We start from the raw sequence: 8,733 nt of genomic DNA on the forward strand, positions 1-8,733 counted from the left end.
GTCCGTGTTAGTTGCATCCAAAATACACAAATTAGAGGCCAAACAATAGCAAAAGTGTTCGGGAAAGTAGATACGTTTTGGACGTATCAACGGGGCAGAGAGGTCTATCCCATCGAGTGCCCCTTGCGGTGAGAATCCCTTCCATCTGATGCCATGGGAACGGGTTCTCTGAAAAGAGCCGATGAGGTCGGCTTCGAGGGTGGCCTTGATCTCGTTGTATTGCTTCTTGAGCTCGTCGGGCGGCTCCTCGTAGGTGACCGGCGTGCCGTCCGCCATCTCGGATGTAGATGGCGATGTGGTTGATGTAGACGTTCGTCCCACCGAGCGTGCCAGAATGTGTTGACTGCCAAAACCCACCGGCGGGCAGCGGCCTTGTCAACACCGTAGAGCCGGGAAGAGCCTAGAGCTGCGGCTGGCTGAGACCCCTCCGAGCGACGGCCCGCAATGCTCTTCGGTCACACGCGGCGATGCGAAGTGCAGGGCGTGCCACCCGACCTATACCTGGTCGGGAAGGTGATGGGGATGCCTCGCTTAGTTTCCTGCAGGGCATACATGTAAATATTAAATACGAGCCTCGATCGGCTCTCGGGTTATCCCGTGAATCGGCTCAAAGAGCCGATCCACCCATGATTCGTACGGGGTGCACGAATACTTGGTGGTCCTGCTTGATCAAGATAAAGCTAATAAGATCTACGACGATTTAGGGTTTTCACCGCATAATCGGATCATCCTACTCCGAGGTTGGGCCTCGCGGCCACGCACGGTGCTCGTAAGCCGATCCTAAACAAGGCCTAAAAACCAACATGAAGTTGATCCTCGGAACATCCGGTTTAGGACTTGCGAACGCCACCCTACGTGCCACTGGATCCTCCCCCCTTTGTAAGGCCTAACTATTGCAGATATTAAACTAATCCTTGTAGAACAAGGAGCAATCGTAACGGATCAAATCTACTAAATAATGATCAAGCGGGGTGCCGCCCCCACACCTGAGATAGGTGTGAGGGCGGCTAGATATGCAAGGGTTGCACTACGTAAGCATGCTTAAACGAAGAACAATGCTAACCCTAACACATCCATGATAACTACGTTGCTCGCCATCAAAAGCGCTTCAGTACGAGCAACGCATGAACAACGTGGGGCTTGTGCTGCCTAGATCGCAAGATGCGATCTAGGCGACATGTCGCTACCCGATAGAAACCCTCGAGACGAAGGAGTTGGCGATGCGCCGAGATTGGTTTGTTTTGGGTTGAACGTGAGTTGTTGTTTATTCCATAAACCCTAGGTACATATTTATAGTCCGGCGGACTTTCTAATGTGGGCGTGCACTAAACCGTGCACGAGTAAGATTCTATCTCTAAACTAAGATGCGATCTAATATGTTACAGATACACGGGCAATTAAGCCCAACTTGGTATAAAAGGCCGATCCACGTATTCCTTCTATATATATATATATTTCTTCAAACCATCTTGATCGCGGCCCACCTCTGACTTGGTCAAATTCTGGTGATAACAGATCCCTCCGGCGGTGATCCCGGTGGAGTTTCCCCTCCAATCTTCTCTGCAGCAGCCTCCGTTTTGGTGTTCTGTCTTTCTGCGGTGTTCTCCTCCCGAGAACTATTCGGGGCCATATATATAGTCGTTTTTAGGGCAAAATACGTCGGTGGGCAAAAGAATTAGGGTAATCGGATGATCGAGGTGCGAACAGAGGTTGGTGGCGCGGCCAGGAAGTTGGGTCGCGCCACCTTGCCTTGTTCGCTCCTCGGGCCTCTCCAAGTGTGCTCCAAAAGTCCATTATGTTCCTCTGGGTGAAAAAATGATGCTCCAAAAATACCAGGTCAATTAGACTCCGTATAGGTATCTAAAAGTGAAAAATACGCGAAACAGGGCTTTCCTATTATGTAGGGTTATAAACCAAATAAAGTGGATCACTGGTAAATCCCCATAAATCTATGTAAAACATGGTATTATCATCATATATGTTGCAAATATGTGGTAATTCAATATGATAAAGGACAAAGTTCATTTATGCATTTTACATGCATCAACCGACCATCTGATTCTTCTCCTTCCTCACTTCTCCTCTTTCCCTCCTCCTCCTCCTCATCCTCACCTTTCTCTTCTTCTTCATGTTCCTCCTTTTCTCCTCAGCGACAGCCTCCTCCTATTGCAGTATGGACAACCTTGTACTCCTCCCCGATGGCATCCTCTTTCTAATCCTCTGGTGGCCTCCTCCTCCTCCACCTCCGCCCCCTCCTCCGGCGGCATCCTCCTCCTCCACCTGCACCGCACCTCCAGCCTCCTCCTCCTCCTCCACCTCCTACACCGGCGTGGCGACAACAACAGGGCGGCCCACGGCCATGATTTTTGAGGATGAGCCCGATCTAGATCTAGATCGGGTTTTTTTTATTTCAAAAAAATTACCGCCGGCGCACCAGCAATACATTGTGTTACCTCCGGCGCACCAGGCTGGTGCACCGGCGATAAGCCGTTACCATAGGCATATTCCCGCCGGTGTACACTAGTGCGTTGGGATAGCCTTATCCTCGTAGTGCCACTCTCAGCGAGCTACCACCAGCGTAACGAGTCATCGGGATCAATAACTTCAGCATAGCTCCAACCTCTGGATCCTTTTTTGAGAACCTGCAAGATGTTCACGTATTTGTATTAAGTTGACAAGATATGCAAAAGAAAGGCTACAACATCACACTCGCCTTTCGACTTACAACACACTCGTACAACAACAATGACAAGCTCGGAGTGCCCAACCTCGAGCCAAAAATGGTGAAGAGGTGGGGTAGTGAGCCTCCAAATCACGTCACAACCAACGCCAAACACCACCAAAGCACGACCAAACCTCAAAGCTACCAAGACCAACACACCACTACTCATACACCTAGAAGATCGGCGAGAAGCAAGCGATGGCAGGGTCTAGCCGGCCTTTGGAAGCATACGACTGGTTGAAGTTGCCGATGGTGTACATTGCGCCTTGGAGACTAACCTTGAGTAGTAGACTGCACACGACACACCAGAGGACAACTTCCCGAGAGAAACCGACGAGGCCAGCAACTTTGAATGCCACATCGGGTAGACCCCTCACAGCCTAGGCATCACCTTCAGGAAGGGGAACGGTGTTGCAGTGTCGCCACCGCCTAGTCCTCAGAGAAGACCTAGAGTTTCCCCTGGCATCGAGTGGAGGAATGGTCCGGCCCATGATCACGCCGCCAAGAAGGAAGTGGCACCCGCAATCAGCAGCGGAAGCACGGAGCAAGGTTTTCACCCGGGCTAGAGACCTTCCCCCGACGAAATGGAGACGAGCAGTGAGGTTGCAGCTTCCACTCCAGGAAGGATCACTATCACCGGTGAAGGAGAACGTTGCCCACCATCACAGCAACATTGTTGCTCACTAGCTCTGCGACCGAGATGGTCAAGATGAGACAGAGCAGGGATCTTGCTATCACTGGAACAACAACTCCGCCACCATCGGCCCTGGAAGAGGACCACCACGGCGGTCAGCCCACCGACAGGTACTAGGGCCGTGCTGGCACGAACTGGGCCCGGCTAGGCCTACCCAGGACCATCTGGCCCGCACCACGGGCTTCGCTGTCAACCACCACATGCAGTTGACCCTCTCTAGGGCCCTGCGAGCAGCAACTGGTGGCTGTAAAAACCAACCATCATTATCGATGTTTAAATATTATATTATTCAAGTAATTGATAAAATCTCTCTCTGACCTTGCCATCAAGCCTAAAATTTGGAAATATCCTTTCTTTTATTTCTCTGTGTGCAGATAGGACATTTTCTAGACAGAATCGAGGGCAATTAATAAAGATTGGCAAGTTATCTATTTTCTTAAGTCAAAGAGGCCACAAAGAGATGCATATGAGAGTTTTGTGAGCACTGGTATAGCGGCAGGCCACCCGTATGGCATGCATGTACCAGGTGTCACCGCCTTCCCTCGTTAAATGGAAAAAAATTCGTGAAGGGGCCTATATCTAATTGGCAACACAACCGCGTAAATAGGAGAGATACGACAGAAATAAGCCACCTGATATCCATTTCACAAAATCACATCTGAGGAGAGGGTAACCGCTGCTCCACCGCCATCTCCATCACCATTTCCATCCTCCCGGGCCCCTCTCTGTAGCCATAGATTCTACTTGTATTCTTAATCTTATCATATGGTGGGATTGTAAGACCATTTTTTATTGATCTTAGCATTTTCTATATAATTTTTATGATTGTTGATCTTATCATGTGTGATTAGTCCTCGCTGGCTGAGGATTGAGGCCTAGCCTCGCAACGTTAAGTGCATCTAACTTTTTTGTGATTTAATTACATATAATATTTGTATGATTTTATCTTTATCTCGTACCTCAATCTAGGACTTGTTAGGTACCCAAGACCCCGATGATTGATAAAGGTAATGATGTGAGATTAGTGGTGATCTGCTACTTCACGCAATACCCAGTGATAGTATGGGGTGTATGGTAGTAGTTTGAGATCCATTAGGAAATCACGGTGACATCATTGATCTTAATGTTTTGGTCTATACTTAGCACTTAATAATCCTACATAACCAGCTCGACTGAGTGACGGGGTTGGAAAATAGTCTATAGTTGATGTGGTTAGCTGTGCATATAGTATAGAAGGACGCATCACCCACAAGAATCTAATCTGAATTGATTATGCACAACCATACTTATTATTATTATCTTTTATCTCATTCATGTATGCACCTCTGCCGGTGAAAGCTTAGCCCTGGACTCTCTTCATGCACTGATTCACAAACCAAAAATAAACGCGAAGGTCCGATGAGATGAAGATTCTACAAGTTAACCATGTTTGTTTGAGTAAAATCACCATAGTAATCGCTTCCCAAGGATCAATATAAACCTAGATCTTCGAGGGAAAAAGCAACTATACTACACGCGGTATTCCGGATCGAAGGTATGAGATGCGCCGCTGCATCCTCCAGAACTGCATGGAGCGGCGCCCGCCCAGGCCCATCTAGGCCGCGTCATGGACGTCACCGGTAACCTCCACGCACAGCCAACTGCCGCATCGCCAGTGGCATGCTGGAGCAGCAGCTCGCAGCCGTCCGCACCATCGTGCCCTCCAGAACCACTTCGAGTGCCGCAGCTCAAAAACCGTGATGTGTGGCCAAAGCCTCCACGACGTGTTCCCACAATCCCTTTGCAGGTGAGGGACCCCCCCCCCCCCGCCACGGCGAACATGGTCGCGGCAACATCGGCGGAGGGGGTTGACGGTGGGTGTCCCTAGCGGCGACCCCACCTACAAGGAGTCACAAGGCCCCAAAGCCATAATGGCGGAACAAATCAACGGCATCCTCGGCGAGGTGGGCGAAACCCTAGATTGACTTTTTTTGCGAAACACACTACAGACGCAGACGCTCACACATACGTACATACACTTATATACCCCTATGAACACACGCATACCCTATTCCTATGAGCATCTCCGAGAGATTGAGTCCAAGAAATTGATCAGATGGATTTTGAGATTGACGAAGTGACCACAAGTGCCTCGATGTTGACTGTAACATCTCCTCCTACTGAAAAATATTCAGCCTTTTAATGAGACACCAAACTCTCAAATCCAGAATTTGAATTCTAGTGGGCTTAGGGTGCCTTTGCCCTCCTAACCATCCAACCACACTTGAAAGCCTAGATTGCCTGATCACTTCTCCGCCTGGACGTACTGGTTTTGTTATGTTTTTTATGTAACCATATATTTCTTAGACAATCTGTTTACAGAGAGATTACACATATGGTCACCACACAAGACAAATATTTGTGTCAAGCAACTTTGCGCAAGAAAACTTACAAGAAGTAAAACTACAAGTTCACCCTTGAAGAAATCTGTGCCTCGCCGAAACATCGTCCATCTTCCTCCACCGTCACCATGGTAACATCGAAAAAAGAGGCGAACAACAGCCGCACCTACATCTGGGAGAGCACCATCACATTCAAAGATGCTTTCTGAGCCGATAAACCGGGTCGTCGCAGAGGACGAGCCCGAGACTTTGTGGCATATCGGCCGGGGATCTTCCCCGTGATCACCAGATCCCAACGCCGCCATCTTCCCCAAACTCAGTCGAAGAAGACGAATGCCGCCATCTGCCGTCATGCTCACACCCAACTGCAAGACACCACACATAACTGCAGCAGCCAACGCAACCGTCACCCGCGAGAGTGCCGAACGCCAGTCGCCAAACACGAATCTCACCAGATCCAAAGACCGGTGAGAAGACCAGGCCACTGCCCTCGACACCACCGGTTAGAGCGACGTCGGGGTGGAGAAAGAGCAGAGAGGCAAATTATTCAAACACGGCGCAGTCTCCTCCATAGAACACGCCCCAAGAAAACACTTGCCCAACCCAAACTACCGGCCGAAGCAGTCACTCGCGGGTCCCACCCCCTCCCATCGCCGGAGCGGCCGATAGAGGAGGCAGGGACCGGCGACTTGGCCGGCCTAGTCGGGAGCAGAGTCGCCGCCGAGATCGATCTATTTTACAACGAGTCGACGAAACGAGTTTCTTATATAGTCCACGCGACGACGTGAACCAGACGAACAGACCCGTCAAGCGGCGCCGTCCGATCGATCACACGGCGCGGTGCGTGCGCTCGTGCCAGCAACCCAAAGCCAGGAGTATATTCCACACAGCCCGCTACCCATCTTCCCTATAAATAGCGGCCGCCCCGATTGGCCGCACTTCTGCTGCCTCCCGTTCTCTTCGCATGCCCCCAAACCCAACGCGCCGCCGCGCCTCGCGCAGCAGCAGCAGAAGCACGACCGTGTGATCAGCAACAGCAGGAGCAGCCGGGAGGCCATGGCCGGGGCGCCCGACGAGGAGGCGTTCGAGGAGGTTGACCCGACGGGGCGGTTCGGGCGGTACGCGGCCGTGCTAGGTCTCGGCTCGGTCAAGAAGGTCTACCGCGGGTTCGACCTAGAGGAAGGGATCGAGGTGGCGTGGAATCGGGTGCGCGTGCGTGCCCTGGCGGACAAGGACCCCGCCATGGTCGACCGCCTCCACGCCGAGGTGCGCCTCCTCCGCTCCCTCCACCACGACCACATCATCGGCTTCCACAAGGTCTGGCTCGACCGCGACCACGGCGTCCTCAACTTCATCACCGAGGTCTGCAACTCCGGCAGCCTCCGCGACTACCGCGAACGCCACAGGCACGTCTCCGTCAAGGCGCTCAAGAAGTGGGCGCGCCAGATCCTCGAGGGCCTCGACCACCTCCACACCCACGATCCCTGCATCATCCACCGCGACCTCAATTGCAGCAACGTCTTCATCAACGGCAACACCGGCCAGGTATCGATCTTCTTCGATTGAACCCTCGCGCTCCATCAATTCTTTGACGTACTGAAGAAATTTCCCAAAAATTATCGCCAGCATCGAATTTTATTGTGCCACTAATTTAGCCCTAGATGCATGTATTCCGCTCTAATTAGATTCTGATTTGGGGATAATAAAAAATCGACTCTCTTTATGCAGCAAAATTTGCGGTACCTTCCTTTTTCCCCCTAAAAGCAGGGTGGTAATTGGGAGTGGAACAGTACAAGATGCAAATTAGCGGTGTTGATTTGTACACCGACCCGTGAAGCGTGCATTAGGCTGGCGATTAGCGAATCTGCGGGTGATTTCTCACCTTTTCATCTTCTTTTCTGTGACGACGACCTACCTGAGCTCTCCGTATCTGTGTGTGAGACAGATATCTGAAAGCATCACGAGAGAACTGGAACCCTAGATTTTTTGCTTGAGTGAGTTGCACCTAGCTTTCGAATAAAGGAGAAACACAAGTGATGCACGCTGAGACGCACTTTAATTTGTTGCGCTAATTTTCTTCAGTCCGCGTATCTTCGATCTGCAACATTTCGCACGCGTTGCTTGCTGTTGCCTGCTGCATTTTCTAGCTGTCAGCCATTGCTTTCGTGCTTTGCACGTTGATTCTTTTGCGCGCGAGGCTGACGGCTCGGCGGGTGCAGGTCAAGATCGGGGACCTCGGGCTGGCGGCGATCGTGGACAACACCCACTTGGCGCACACGATCGTGGGCACGCCGGAGTTCATGGCGCCGGAGATGTACTCGGAGACGTACACGGAGTTGGTGGACATCTACTCGTACGGGATGTGCTTGCTGGAGATGGTGACGCGGGAGATGCCCTACGCCGAGTGCGAGAGCGTCATGCAGATCTACAACAGCGTCACCGGCGGCGTGCCGCCCGCCGCGCTGAGGCGACTCAAGGACCCGGAGCTGCGGGGATTCATCGAGCGTTGCATCGGCCAGCCCCAGGACCGCCCCTCGGCGGCCGAGCTCCTGCAGGACCCTTTCTTCCATAACATCGACGACGACACCACCGGCACGATAAGCTAACGCCAAGCAATCTGCGTCTGTCAGCCTGGCTAAGCTAGTTTTAGAGCACGGTGCTGTCTCCAGAGTTGTTTATTTTAAGCTCTGTCAAGCAAGCGAGCAGATGCGTATATGCCATGTAAAAACGAAATATGAGAAGGATAAGTCGAAATAAACATTTTCTAGAAAATGTTGGCGACTCCTAAGAGAGACTACCGATTGACACCACACATCCACACCATCGTCGTCAAATCAGAGACTCTGATTCAGAATGCACATCTAAGGAGACGACATACTAGATCGCACTCCGTTTCAAAAAAAAAAAAAGACATACTAGAGCGCACGGGCCAGAAA

General features: G+C 51.3%; 1 pseudogene; it reads left to right on the forward strand.

Annotated features, from left to right (window-relative positions):
• The first annotated feature begins 6,761 nt into the window (after positions 1–6,761).
• Positions 6,762–8,529, forward strand: LOC124679279 (annotated as a pseudogene).
• Positions 8,530–8,733: the final 204 nt, after the last annotated feature.

This window comes from Lolium rigidum, chromosome 7 (assembly GCF_022539505.1).
Source record: "Lolium rigidum isolate FL_2022 chromosome 7, APGP_CSIRO_Lrig_0.1, whole genome shotgun sequence".
Lineage (NCBI taxonomy): Eukaryota > Viridiplantae > Streptophyta > Magnoliopsida > Poales > Poaceae > Lolium > Lolium rigidum.